The 15,663-nt window shown below is 39.9% G+C and overlaps 1 protein-coding gene across 2 annotated transcripts in view; it reads right to left on the bottom strand.

The window, feature by feature from the left end:
- HDAC9 (histone deacetylase 9) overlaps positions 1-15,560 on the bottom strand; it is a 480,503-nt gene extending 464,943 nt beyond the window's left edge. For both annotated transcript variants that reach the window (XM_080581240.1, XM_080581243.1), the window contains exon 1: positions 15,320-15,560. The gene's annotated coding sequence lies outside the window, so the exon portion shown is untranslated. The remainder of the gene's footprint in view (positions 1-15,319) is intronic.
- Positions 15,561-15,663: the final 103 nt, after the last annotated feature.

Here is a 15,663-nt window from a genome sequence, read left to right as displayed (position 1 = left end):
CAAACAAGGACAAACTTTGTTCCAAGTCATCCAAATAACAATCAATGAAACTAAATATGAACATGACGTTAGGCGTATACCTAACTCTCCTCCTCTTCCCCCCAAAGAGTACAGCATAATCCCAGAACAGAAAAAAAAAGCTTTTATTCAATTACAGAACAATATTTGAGCCCCGTTTTGCCCTTAACTGCCTCTAAGAAAGAAAAGAAATGCAATTGCTGGCATAACTGTGTTATATAATAAAAGGAACAGCAAGTTTATTACCTGAAAGGGACTGGCTAACTATACCAACAAAGGAATTGATTTATTCTCTAAAGGGATAACATACTTAAATGCAATTACATCTTGCTGGTGCTTAGAACAATAGTAAAAAACAGAGAAAATTTATTCAACCTCCTTAGATCTGAAAAAAGAAAAGGAGGGGCAACTGTTCACAGAATAGTACCATAATCAAGTTGAGTTGAAAATATCACAAATAACAAAGCATCTTTACAGTACTACTTCTACAGCACACTGAAGCCTAGTATCTGTCATACACACTTTGAAAAGTGTCAGTTCTTGGTTTCGCTTGAAGTACTTGAGCGTATAATGTTCTGCGGGACCAACTTCTAAATTATGAAATCTGAATTTGAAAGGAACAAACTTCAAAGTAAAAGACCAGATTTAACAAACACATGTATTTCTGAAAACATCAAATCACAGTATGGATTTACACATGAAGTTTGGTCGCAGACTACAATTTGTTCACTGCATTTTATATTCCACTTGCGGTATGTGAAACCTTCCCTTTATCTTAGTTAGCATTTACATTAAGTGTGAAAATAAACAAAAAATAAATTGGACAGACAAGAAATCAAGTTCTATAACAATGCAATGAGGTCCCACCATCAGTGGTATACAATCCTGATGAGTTGTTTTTTAAAATTGATACAAATATTGGATGATACCAGACCATCCTTAGCAAGTTATTTTCTCCACAGAGAATGTCTACAAACTAAAGATCATAGAAAAAATAAAAAGAATTTAATTCAGAGCAATTTACCTTATAAAAACAAAATAACATTGTATGTATGTACAAATATATCATATTCAATAATATTTCATGTATGTATAGTAACAATGTATTGAGGTCTTTTCACAAAATTGTTGCACCAGATGCTTTAATAAATAGCTGCTTCAAATTTTCATTTAGCAAATGTGCATTTGCTGAAACCTGTTGTAGATATATTTCACTACTTTAATATACTTTCAACTGCATTAATTTTGTTTTAGAAATATATGAAATTTTAAAAAGAAGGAAATTCAGCTTAAAGCCCTGCAAAATAAAGCAAATGGAAAAAGCTGAAATATTTAAAATTGCAGGTATTTAAATATTTTTACAAAAAATGTTGCGTTAATGAGTTCTAAGACAAAAATTTTTCAAAACTCATAGAAGCACTTGGGAGATAAAAGTAAAATCTCTATAAGAATTTAAGCCACAAACACTGATTCACCAGAGGCTATGACTGGGACATAGAGACAAAACACAGTATGAACTGCTCCAGGGAGAAGTGACCCCAGGATGAATGCTTTTACCGTCCATTCAGGAAATGGAGAAGGAAAAACTATGTGGGAGAAAGAGAAGAATTTACAAAACAGGTAGCTTGAAAGATGAATTTGAAAGACAAAGTTGTATTTTTTGAAAAAGCATTAATCCAGAAAAAGTAAAAGCTCACTTGGAAGAAAGGAGTAAAGAGCCATTTATTTTTTCATTTGGTTGCTTGCTTACTAGGATTTTTCATAGCAACTGTAGATGAGTATGTGAAACCAGTTAATACAAACCATTGATTACAGGTGCTTTTTTAAAGACTAATAAATAATTTAGAAGTCTAAACCTGACTCAAGCTTGAGTTCTCACATACCGATCAATTTAGAAAACTGAATCAAGGTGTTTTTTCACATTATAGCCTGTCTTCATGTCTACATTTCAGGATGTATCTAATCTAAATGGGATCTGACAGAAGAATCCATCAATGCCACAGAAGAAACGACGAATTGTTACAGTCTCTCTAAACAGAGAAAATAAGTGATCTGTTCAAGAGATAGCACTATACAATAAAAGGTTTGCTGCCACGTTGCCAAGCCATCATATCTTACCTTCCCCTTAGCAAGCCTCTACTAAATGTTATGTATGAAAATCTGAAGCAGCCACTTCATTTCTAAAGGAAATACCTTGGCTCAAGTCAGGAAGATACAGAATTTATAGCAATAACGAAATCTAGGAACCACGTTTGGAAGCTACCGGTAAAATTTCATGTTCATACACCAGGATCATGAACAATGTCAGGCAATCCAGAAGAAGGGACCATTCTAAATTGCAATTTTAAAAAGTTCAACATCTTTAATAGCCAGAAATTTTGACCACCTCGTGTGTTTCACACCACATCTGCTCGTTCCATGAAGCCCTATATGAAACGTTCGGAGGCTGCCAGCAGTGTGTCCTACAGCATCATCAGGTATCTTCATAATCTCCAGACATAATCTCCTCCTGCCCAAGGGTATTCTCCCGGACCCACACCAGAGGCCCAGCCTACAAACAAGCTCTAGGTCCTCAGGCCTCTCAGACAAGTCCCCTGGATCTCACTGACTTCCCATGAGGTACTGAGGAAGAACTAGATTAAGTTTGTGTCTCTAGCTCCTAATTTTGTCAGCTGGGCAGAAAGCAAGTTCAGGGATAAAGCTCAATCGGTTCTGCCTAAAGCTCAGGGGCTGTTTTAGGTATTTGCCAGACAAGCTGCCCAAGAAGCTATGCCATGGAAGCTGAGACCCTAAGAAGTCAGAGCTGGTCCTTCCCTGCCACCACCTTCCCGAGTCCCACTGTGAGGCCTGGAGGGCAGCTCTAGAAAGGCCAGTTCTCCCGGCACTCTGCTGGAACTGCCTGTCTGCAGCTCAGCAGGCACCAAACTGCTTCAGAAATGCAAAACAGTAAAACTTCTTATACAGCAAGGCCTCCAGGCTTGATTTCAGACCAAACACAGCTGTCACACTTGAGGCACTGCTATGTCAGCTCCCTCCTGCCTGGGTCTGGCTGGGACAGATCATCAAACGAAGCAGCTTTGCCATAAATAGAGAGAGTAACTACTGGGAGTTTCAAGTGTCCACTCCAGTCTGAAGGAGGGAGACTTGAATCAAGAGCGTCTGGGCCCACTTAGCATTCGACTCAGTCTAGAAAGGCGTGAAACAAAGATGCGGCCTTACAGCACTGCTTCAAACCTGCTGTTCCTCTCCCGTCTCTAGTTTTCTATCCAGGATGTATTTTACAGTCTGCAAAGTCGAAGATCACAACTGGCCCTGGACACCTGTCTCCCCTGTGTCCGAAATACACCAGCCGTCATTTAAACCTACTCTCATGGCCACGAGAAAGGAAAGGATCAGAATCACGTGGGAAGTTACAGACCTGGAGAACAGAGACACAGGGATCAGCTAGTAAAGCAAAACTGCTTTGAATGTGTTACACGAGTGGGACGTGGTCAAATCTGGGTAACGTGCTTCCCTGCCTCGTGGATCACTGGGCAACATTGCCAGCACCTTGCATGCCTGACAATGCTTGGGTATCTTGAGGAGCCTACAGAGCTGCAGTAGCTTATAATGCAGGCCTGAGCATCCAGAGGACAAAGCTGTATATACAGGGAAATTAGTCCTATAATCAAGAGCAACTTCATCACAACTAAATTCAGACTCAGAGTTTTGGAGTGGCATCAAACTTTTCTCTGGGCAGGAAGATGAATCCCAGCCTTCGTGAGCAGTCACAGATGAAACTCTACGTGCTTAGACACAGTCACAACATCCCGCTTATCTAAATAGCATTTGTGCCTACTGCACAAAGTAATTAGAGGGTTATTGAAATTTGAATAAAATTATAAAGAAACAAACATTCTTTTTGCCTGAATCACATAGAAAATGTCCTCCTCCGCTCCTGCAACAGCAGATTCAGATTAACTGCATTTAACTGTATTGTAGAGAGGAAAGTAGAGCTTAGCACTTTTTCTTAGAGGTGAGGCCACAGTTTCTTCACACCTAAAAAAGTATTGGAAGTGTCCTTCAGCTTCTTTACTTCAGTTATGTAGCTGACTTCAAATTGTCTCCAGTGCTTATGCATTCAAAACCGTAATTGCCTTCTGGGTTAATATGAGAAAAGTGAAAATACGTCCCATTCTGTAACAAAATGGCAGATTTCACAGCCTTACACAGAATGGAGGGCTCTTCTGTTGATCCCTTTTTTGTTTCATGGATTATGCACTGAATATTAAATAAATTCTATTATATTATTAAATTGAATTTATTTTCATTGGGACATGAATGATGACTCTTTCCAATTAAAAGCTCAGGACCAAAACGGAGCGGGCCTTCAGAAATTCCAGGAACAATCAGGCTTTGCTATTATTTGATGCCATTGCCTATCCAGGTATAAGGTACTCAACTCTGTACATCTTATATATTTCCAGCATATGATGTGAATATGGTTATTTTACCAATGACAAAAATGCAGTGACTTTTTTTCCTTTGAGACCCAATTCAATGTTTAGCTGATTTGCTACATATTTATGAAAGGTTCTTTTTCCACCTGCAGTACGTAAGGTGTTGGTATGACTCTTGATATGACTCTTGACCAAGCGAGAAATTAAAGAAAAAAAAAAATGAAACTCGTGAACTGACCCAAAATACTGTGCAGTGAAGAACAGTTCTGTAGAGACCTCTTCTTGCAGTTTCTAGAGTGAGGTTGGAGGCAGAATGAAGATGAAGAATTCTTTGATTGCATATTCACTTCCTATTCCTCCTAGGTGATACCTCCCTGGCAGTAATGTTGGTTGGCTCCGAGTATTTTCTAGTCATCACCAACCACTGTGATCTAGACTAATCTAGTCGCTTGTTACAGCCTTTATATCCAATTCCAAAGCCTCTGTTTTCTTCCAGGAAACATTCACTTCTATTCAAATAGTTAAGATTTTACTGTTTTTATTCTTACATACAAATCTTAGAACAAAACTTGTTTTCTCCCTTTACTACAGAACTGCAGTAAAATCAGTAAAACTTCTATTAATTTTGGGATGCATTGCAAAAGAAAAAAAAAATCAATCAATGTTAAGTGAAATGACAGCTTTCCAATTTATTACCATCAGGAAATGGGAACCACAGCACTAAACAAAGTTGCAGTTACTAAAACAAAGAGCTTCCTCATCTGTTCCAGAGGATAAAAATAAAATATTTTTCATTCTCTAAAACTTCCCTTTATTTTTTCTAGCATCATTACTCTTAGTTTGTAAGCAATAAATTTTGCAAAGCTGGATGCAGAATGAAACATATCTGGTTTCAAGTACAATTTGTTATGTAGCATTAATGCTTACTGCCTTAAATTTTATCTACGTTTATAATTCTAGTGATGGTACAGCCAACGCTACGCTATCCAACAGTAAACCTACAGAATTCAGATGTAGATCATACTTCACAACAGAAACATTATGATTAGTACTTTTCATAACAAAAGGTGAAGCTTCTGTACTCCTATATTATATAATAAAGTTTTGTAATACATAATAAAACAGGTGAAAAACCTATAGTTACACACTGATTATTCACATTAATCAATTAACCACGGCTTTATTATTAGTTTCTGACAAAAGCTCTCTGATGAAAAAGGGAAATTTTATTTAAACAGTGCTTATTTTCCAGAAACATAAATTTTACAGGAAAATTTCCAGCAAATTTACATTATGCATCAGATTTTTACAATTACCCAAAGTATGAGAATCCAATTACTGTTAGAATTCTGAGGTCTGGATGACTACAAGGAGTTAGATTGAATTTAGTATAATTAGACTGAATCTCTAGCTAACACATTTTCAACCTGATACAAGTCAAATTCTGACTTTTATTTACCTTGATGTGTGTCAGTAATATCAACTCCATTAATACCAGTATAGTTAATTATTCCTTTGCTCACCTGAAACAACAATATTAGTGGAAAAAGTCTGCAGACATGAGAATAATTGCTTGCATAAGAAAATCTGTTTTCAGAATGAAAAGTCAGTGCCTTTGCTTTGATTTGTATGGGCATAGCGCATCGTTCAGATCACTTCCTGATGTAAAACTTTAACAAAAGGAAAAAAAGGCAAGTATGAACAAAATAAATTAAATAGATTAGACTTCACTTCTGGCCTTGGCAATCTGTATATACAGTTCCCCTACACTTTAGGATATGACTATACTCCATAAATGACAAATTTTGGTCCTTTTATTATCTTGATTTTAACACATCTAGAGCAGGAAGCTATGTAGTGTTCTCTTTCACAAAGAAGAACAATATAAAATCACAGTATACATATGACAGCAACAGGGACCCAAAGTGAAATACTTTAGCTTACAAATCACATAGCTAACCAATTTCATGCAAGAAAACCATCCTCCATCAGAGTAAGCAAGGAGAATTTAAAGTATTTTTTAATCTAGCTTCCTTCTCTTTTATTTCTGTAGCCTTAAAATATGAAAAATAAGCCTTACCATTTTCTCTCCTGAAGTATTTACACTGAAAACACTACAAAGGATACTTTTTTTTCTTAATATGACAATAAATTGATTACATTGCTTCATTATTTATACATAAATGTATTTTGATCTTTCTGACGTTTCTATGCACAAATCTTAAGTTATGGTCCAAACGTCACCTGAAAAAGGAAGAGGCTCAGTTGTGTCTCCTGTCCCCTCTCCAAGCACAGACAGCGATACAAACATTCCACAACAACGAAAGGAGCGATGAGAAATGATGTGTGCAGATTTCACAGGGAAAAAAAATCCCAGCAACTCTCTCCAGAAGTACAGAGGCCGTTCTGAGAATACGTAAGTGGAGAGGATCCATTGCAAATGACAAGGGTCAGAAATGAAACCCGATTTTTCACTACAAAGTCAATCAGTGCTTTCACGTTTCTCATACACAATGTAAACAGACTGCATAAAAACTGCAGTGAATTCTGGAAGCAGTTGTTTTGCTACTTTACGTCCTGGAAAAAAAAGGATTTAATTTGTCAGGTGCCCAAGAAAGTCTCCCATGTATACCACCAGCACACCCCATTTGCATGTAATCCGAACACACTGGAGCAGCTACAAGCTTGTGTTTAGGCAACAATAAGGAAAAGCAGTGATGGAACAGACAGAATCATGCACACGTTGATGTAGAGAAAATGGTCTTAAGAGCGCATACAAAAATCCTTCACCATTATTTGAAGGTAGTAATTGACAAAAGATAGGAAAGACCAATCATCATGAATTATTTTTATACGTTTTTGTAGCTCACGGGATCACAGAATGGCTGAGGTTGGAAGGGACCTCTGAAGACCATCTAGTACAACCCCCAAGCCCACTGCTTTGGTGGTCTGTCTAAATTAAATCGTTTCAACATTAAATCATTTAGCTAATGACCATATCAGCACTAATTGTCTCTTAACTGCTACTAGTTTCAATCCCAGCTTTTGTGCTCCCTGCCATTTCTGCTGGCGGTTGGGAAAGAGACGACCACACTACAGCCTTCCACAGCACATCTTAAGTCAGTCTGAACCACAAACAGAGCTTTCAGCAAGCATTCTGTGTTATCTTACCTATTTCTCCCCATACAAACATCTCTAGGAAAGATGAAAATTTCACGTGCAAAGGTGACATCCTGACCTCATTATAGTCAATGGCAAAACTCCTCATCCTTGCCCTTTACAATCAAAGTCCTAAGGCTGCTGTGTCCTGCTTAGCAAATCGTTTAGAAGATACCCCTTCCTACCGCCCTCTTTTGTAATGTGCATTTACCTAGTGATGTGAATCAGTATCAATGACATAGATTAGCATATGGGGAGAAAAAAGACTGGTTTATCAGCTCTAAGAAGTGCTAAAAGAAATCTCATCACAGTAAAAGGCTGGTACTGCTCCAGCGAGCACCTCACTGACATGCAGTAAAAACCTAGGCTTACACACCAATTCACCACATTAACCCTGCAGCTTTTTCAGTAGTTTCCGATGAAAGCTTCTTGACCAAAAAAGCAAATACTGACCTCATTTTCTAACCAAAGGGAAGCTCTGCAGTCTCATTCCAAATGATTAAAAGGTAGCAAAACAGCATTTTTGTACCAGGCCTCTAACTTCTTTCTTTCATGGGAAAAAAAAAAACACGTATAGCCAGACAGAGTGGGAGACAAGGCATATATGATAGCACACAATAAATACAGACTCTTTATGTTCTTCCAAGCGACTTTGTGTAAGAAACCTGGATTTACTGAGAGCAGTTGAATATTCCCTTTGATGTTTACGTCACTCACAGATCTTATTAAGAAACTACTATGTCTGAAATAGGAGAACTAACACCTCTAAAGGGTTTTACTCAGCTTTTCTTCATCGCATTACGTTCAACAGTGCTCTGTATTATGTGAAAATCGTCCACCTTTCAGCAACGAACAAGCACATGCGAGAGGAACAGACTGTCATGCTGCTACTGCAGGCTGTATCCGTTTACAAATGAAAATACCTTCCTCTGCCTTGGACCTTTGTTTGGACTCCTCTGACTGTCAGCTCTGCGGCCCAAAGGTTCAGGGTCCCAACTCGACATCTTCACTCTGGTCCTGTTGATGAGATTGAACTCCAGGTGCCCTTGGCTCCCTACCTACTCAGATTTTTATGCTAAGAAAAAACAGATACACAAAGGCCAAATCTAGCTGGCAACCTTCAGCTAGACCCCTGGTGAGGATGATGGAGGTCGGCTGAACAGACCTAAACCGCATTAGAGGACTTTCTAAAATGGAACTACCATTCCTCACAAAGGTCCTGTAAAGATTATTTTTGTGATATTCAGATACTTGCTGCAAAGAGTAAGAAATTATTTTATTATCTCAAATAGGTTGCTGAATTATTTAATGCTCGTGTTTTTGCTGTTTAGAATTTGCAGTGATGGTATATTCTGTCTTAAAACAACTTAGGGGGGACTTGGGAAGATTACACCAGCTGCACTTTGAAAAAGCAAGAAATTCTTTCCTGCCCATTCTATTATTTTCTGCTGAATATGATAAAACTCACTATTCTAATACCAGCTCCTACTCCTTAAGAGACCAAAACCGTAGATTCCATGTGTCCGAACACTGGGAAGCAAGCTGCAGCTCCTGGCGTGGACACTTGTCTTCCCCTGATCACGAATGCAGCAGCTTTCCTATCTTGTCTTCAGTTATGTTTGCAACCATCAATACGTGTAAAAACTAAACAACTTAAACATACATGCAGTTTTAGCTGCTGAATATTACTTCATCTCATCTTGCTGAACTTCCCATCTATAATACATTTTCATGAGATTATATACAGTACGTATTTATGTCCTAAATAAAACAGCTTGGGTTATTAAAGCTTATTGATTATACTGTCTATCAAAAGAGGAAACATGAAAGGTTATAGTTGTACCTGTACCTATTGTATATTGTCAGCAGTATGTACCCTCTATTTTTAAGCTATGAACAACTAAATAGCTATAAATCAGGCAAAATGCCAGTAAGTTGTACACTTTAAACAAAAAATATAGTTACTATGTGCATGCTGCTTAATTGCCATTTGGAATTTAGTGTTTCAAAGTTTTGCCTTGGAAAACTTACTTTCATGCCAGCAGTTCACCCACCTCTTGTTAAAGCAAGGTTTCAGCTCAATATTTAGGCACGCTAGAGACTTAATGATAAAGGTCAAAAATTCAAGTAATTAGAGTTTTGTATAATTGAAACCCTAGATATAGGCTGTTGGTGTCATTTTCTTCATACGTGGCTATAAAAAAAATATTTTAATACATGCAAGGTATGTTAGAGTAAAATTCCAATGTCACATTACTAAAATAACATGATTCAGGAACTTTTCTGATAAGAACTGTCAAATAAACTGTGTTTCTACTATGTAAGGTGTAATAATTTCTTCAAAGCATGTAATAGCTTGTATTAATTGTATAGTCTTAAGACAGCGGAGTTCTGCTCAGTGCCTTATTTGTACATTTTCAAGACCTTGTGCTATTTAGCAATTGGTACATTTACCACCATGGAGTTTTAGGAGTCCCCTTTACTCAAGCACTACACCTCATCTGGAACACTGCCCCCAGTTTTGGTGCTCCCAGTAAAAGACAGATGCTTGAGTCCAGCGGAAGCCACCACAACAGTCAGGGGCTGGAGAAGCTACCCTGTGAGAAGATGCTGAGGGAACTGGGTTTGTTCAGCCTGGGGAAGAGATGGTTTTGGGAGGACCTACGAGCAGCCTGCCAGTGCCTGTGAGGTTACCGAGAACATGGAGCCACGCTCTTCACAGGCGCTCATGACAGAAGAACATGAGACAACAATCATAAGTCTTCAGAATATTTGCAGGTTAGGGACACTGTGATCCAGAACTGGTATTGCTATGCTTTCTAACCCCTGCTGTTTTTCTTCTATGAATTTTTCTAAATAGCTTTTGAACTCATGTTAACTGCATAGATTTCCTCACGATCTTTTCAATTTCCCATGAAACTATAAAAATTTCCTCCTGATCTGTTCAAATTCCCTACTGCCTGTACCCACACATAATGCTGTTAGCACTGATTGGAGCAGTCTTTGATCATGGCCTCATCATAGCAACCTACCTGGCTGTTAAGCTTTGCATATATTACTGTGTAACACTTACCAGACACTCAGGTGACTTTCTCCTAACGTAAACTAAAAGCTGGAAAACAAGGTGCAAGAAAGCGATGGTGAAATGGGGTTGGTCTTACACCAGCAGGAATCACTTCCAGGGGAAAGCTGACAACAGTAGCGTCAGGGTCTGCAGGTCCAAGGCCATGAGAACAGCAGTGTAAGAGCAGCACAAAAAGAATGGGGAAAACCATTGCCGCAGCAGCTTCTGTGAAAACTTACAGAGCTCCAAGTGACAGGCAGAGTGCAGAGCTGCAAATGGAAGACCCTTATCAAACGGTTAAGGCACCTCAGACACTGTGCAGCACACCACCTACTTCATGAATAAGTTACAGCTCAAGTTTTCTCATACCTTGGATGCTCACAAGACTCTGACTTACTCTTCAGGATTGCCAGTTTCTCTGATGGATCTGCGCCGCCTTTTCAAGACACTCTAGATAAGGCTTTCCAGGTTAAAACAGCACAGAAACAAAAGCTGGACTCATGCAGCATGACTACAGAGGCTCATGATTGCTCAGCCTGAGCTAGACAGGGGACTCAATTCTGAGCAAAGCCCCCAAGTCATCCATTCTAGAGGAAGAGCGCTCCATATCTTGAACAGAAACAAACTTAAAACAAAGACCAAGTGCTTCAGAGAAGAAATCAACGGTGACATACAGAATCCAGCATCTTCTTCTCAAAGACTGAAGAACTGGGGGCACACAGAAAAAGTACTATAAGCAGTCATCTTTGTATAGGCACTTCTGAGTTACCTTTGCTGAAGACTCTTTCATTTCCTTGAACAAAAATAGTTTACAGCTATGCAATAACTGTGAAACCGAACTATTTTTATAGTTATTACACATTATAAAGAAACTTCAACAATGCATCATGATTTGCAGGAGATAAACATTAATATTTATATTGCAAAACACCACCACAAAGAAATTACTGGAAAATAAGAATAAATATTTGCTTCCTCCTATCCGCCCAGTTCATAAACTACATAACACATTGAATTAATGCCACAGACAAGTAAATTTCTGAGCTTGAAGGCTGTATAACAAAACTTTTCAGTCTCTTTTCCTCATAAAGAGATTTCTGAGTCGCACAATTTCATCTTGCCAATCTTGACTGTGTAAGAATGCGTGAACAGTAAAACCGAGCTCGTCAAGCCACAGATCTGTTCAGCCCCATGCCTTGCCCCCAGATGCCCAACAGCAGATGAGTGAGGAAGCAGTGGTACCTCCCTGGAATACACTGAAGTCTTCACAATATTTGCAGGTTAGGGACATTCTGATCCAGAACCATTACTGCTATGCTTTCTAACCCCTGCTATGTTTTTCTTCTATGATTTTTTCTAAATAGTTTCTGAACTCACGTTGACATTTTGCATTGACAAACTTCTCCGGCAAAAAGTTATGTAACTATGTTATATAAAAATGGAAAAGTTTGGATATGTGCTCCCAGGGAAGTTAGATCATACCTTAGAGTGCAAAGGATTTTAAGACAGACTCAAGGTATTAAAACAGTATTTTTGTACAGAAGTTAAGCACTACCTCATTTCAATTTTTAAGTTGTTTGAAGAGGAAGATACAGAGTAACATGTATTTACTTCATAATATTATAAATGTTGCTATAATAAAGTCAACACTAGAACAGTCCTAGCCAGCATGGGCCAAAGTTCACAATATAATGCATTCATTCCAGGTAAGTTACCTCAATCAGGAGACAAATTTTTCCATCATATATGATTATACTAATCCACAAACTCAAAACCAAATGGAATAAATGAAAGGTGATTTCATCAATAGATGTTAGCTCTAAAAATGCCTTACTTACATATCAATTCCAGTAAACAGTCTAACCTTAAGTGATTCAGTAATGCAACCTTCTCCGAGAAAATGCTTACTCCTTCAGAAATCATTACTGAAACTTCAAAGCATGACAATATATTTTATCATGGAATAGCCCAATGTTCTGTCTCTAAGTGTGAGTTATCCTTTTTATTTTTAATATAACTCATTGAATGTAATATGCGCCTTCCTACTTAAATGCAGCAACAGACAGAACATTTTCTTGTACAGACTTGGAGAGACTGGAAAACTCTGATACATACCGATTCTTTTAACTTGAATTTCTATTGAAATTCACGTACACCGTATGCATATAGGGAATAGCATACAATTCTCGGTAAATCCAGCCCAAACCTCTTCTCTAAAAGGGAAAAAACCCTCACTCCTGAGAAACAGTAAGCTCACTCAGCTTCATGATTCAGCCATGACTGTAAACCAGACGTACTTTGTATTGCAGCCTGCATACGCATATCCAAGACAGCTTTAAATTAGCTAGTTTGAATGTTGAGGAATATAAAACAATGGTAGTCTGCTAGGCAGTCTGGTCAATACGTGCTTAACTTACCATTTTGGAGATCACTCGGCTACATTCCAACTTTTTTGTCATTTCTCATCAGTTGTAATAGTTCACATACAACAAGATTTGCTTATTTTCAAAACTAAGTCTCTCCTACTAAGCTTTAGGCAAATATGAAGAAACTACATTTAGTCACTCTCAATATTCATGGTAATTCATACCAGGATTCATATCATTTTCATGATGGAAAAATCTGAATTTGATCTATATTTTCAGTGTCCAAATTACATTTTAACAGCAACTTCCATGGGAATATCTAGGGTAGTGAGACAAACAACTGAAAATTACTTTCTGCTTTAAATATCTTCTAGAAAGTAGATAGGTTTTATAACATAATCTCTTTTTAATGTTAGATTTTTTCATAATAGAAAATATACCATTCTATTATAGTATTATTATTTTCTTGTTTTGTTTGTTTGTTTTTTCAAAGAGGAATGGCTGCACAAAATTAAGCATGTATTGGGACTTTCGTAGTTGGGACACTATTTCACTTTTGTATTTGAACTGCTCTCAACACAGGAAGAGAGTGCCAAGGAGAAGACACACAACAGCTTACAAACTACTACTCCAGTTTCAGCACGCAGACTGTTCTTCATTTGTGGAAAAAAAAGGTTAATGGAAAACCAAACACCGCTGGTTTGAAAAGTGGCATTTTTATGTCAGGTTGAAAATATTTGTGTGTATTAAACACAGACTTTGATACCAAAATGAAAAGCAACCTGACACTGAGAGCTGTGTTTTGGGTAGTTTTAACTAACTATGGTGCTGCATTTGCATGAACTTGGTCACCATGAAGTATAATGGCATGGTTTCCTCTTTTAGGAATTCCCAGCTGACAATGCCAATTTCATACAAAGCAGAGCTATTGCAATATTTATATGAAGAAGCTGGCACCAGCACTAGGTAAATATGACTGACTAGCTTTCCTCTGGGGCCATGACATGTTTTTTTCCTAACATTTTGGGTCAGATCTCTGCCAGCATAATGAAAAAGAGGTGTCAAAATAGTGCATAATTGTATCATTGACTGTGGAAAGCTATATATAGTTGAGACTTATATACGTTATACATATAATGATGCAACTAGAGTAGTATGAGGGGATGGAACTGCCTTCCCAGGGCACTCTGGTCCTATGACAGAGAACAAGCCCGCATTTCTCTCTGAACAAAGTGGGTGTTCTGGGTACAAAACAAACGTGGGCTGAGGCCACTGATCCAGGAATGCACTGGACACAAGAGAAGAATTTAGAAACAATAAATAAAAAAATAACTTCAAGTATCGAAAGATCTAGGGAAGCTGTTGGGGAACGGTGGGGGGGGAAGAGGGAGATGAGGGAGGGGAGACGGCAGAGGGCATCAGGAGAGGGCGTCTGAAAAACCTTAATGTTGAAATACCTTCCTTTTTTGTTCATGGAGTTCTCGGCAAAGCGCACAGGCCTTTGTACGCCTGCAAATTATACCCTGAATAACTGTCACAAAACTATTCTTCTGTCACAGAGACGAAATGTCACAGAACTACAGCTGACAATGTGGAAAGACAAATATGCTTTAAATTCCCTGTTTTCTATGCCCGTGCTTATTCCGCGCTGTTTATGACAAAGATTCCCAACAGCTTTGGGGTTAGAAAAGCACATTCATGCATTTTCACGTGTCAAAAGGTCTCCACGATTCGCCTCAGCACTTCATGCTCCGCGTCAGGCTCGTCTTAAATACTTCTTCCCTATTTCACCCCCGTGCAGCTTAAGGATGTTCTTAGACCTCTTCAGAGCACTTCGAACTGCAAACTGCAGCGGGCTCGGGGTGAGTCTCTCAAAGGCGAACACGTTCTGTGTGGTACAAGTAGCGTATTTCTATTTCCCTACAGTGCCGATAAGCACAAGCGATTAACTAACGCTGTGTTCCACCGCTGACTAAACCCAGCTGACTAAACCTCAGGCGAGCCACAGACCCCCCGACCGCCCCCCGACCACCCACCCCCGGCAGCTCCGGGGGGCACCGAGGGGCTGAGGGGAGCCGGGGCCGCCCCGCTCCCCGCCCGGCTCCGGCCCCTCACGGCCGGGGCTGCCCGAGGAGACCGGCCCCGGCCCCGGCCGCGGCCCCGCCGGGGGAAGGCAGCCCGGGCACGGGGAGCCTCGCAACTTCCCCAAAGCTGCCCGAAGCGCCGCGGGCAAAGCCGGGGGGCGCCGGCCGGGGGATCCCGGTGCCACTCACCTTCCCGCGCCGCCTCCTTCCTTATCTCTTCGCTCGCGGGCTGCAACTTCCAGTGCTTCCCCCTGCTGCCATCTTCCAGCGGGGAAGGGGCGGCGAGGAAAAGTTGGCGGTGGCGGTGGGGTCAGGGGGACATCGCCGCGCCGTGCCGGGGCAGGCGGGCGGGCAGGCAGGCAGGCAGGCAGGCAGGCGGGGCGGCGGCGGCGGCAGCTGGCGAGGGGCTGCGCGCTGCGATGGCAGCCCGTGGCGACACGGGGAGGATCGGCTAAAAATAGCCGCCCGGCAGCCGGAGGGGGGAGCCCGCCGGGATGCGCCGCGATCCCCAGCGCCGCCGCTGGGGGGGCCGG

The sequence above is a fragment of the Anser brachyrhynchus genome (assembly GCF_964034855.1).
Source record: "Anser brachyrhynchus genome assembly, chromosome: 2".
NCBI classification, from domain to species: domain Eukaryota; kingdom Metazoa; phylum Chordata; class Aves; order Anseriformes; family Anatidae; genus Anser; species Anser brachyrhynchus.
This window is presented reverse-complemented; position numbering and strand designations above follow the sequence as displayed.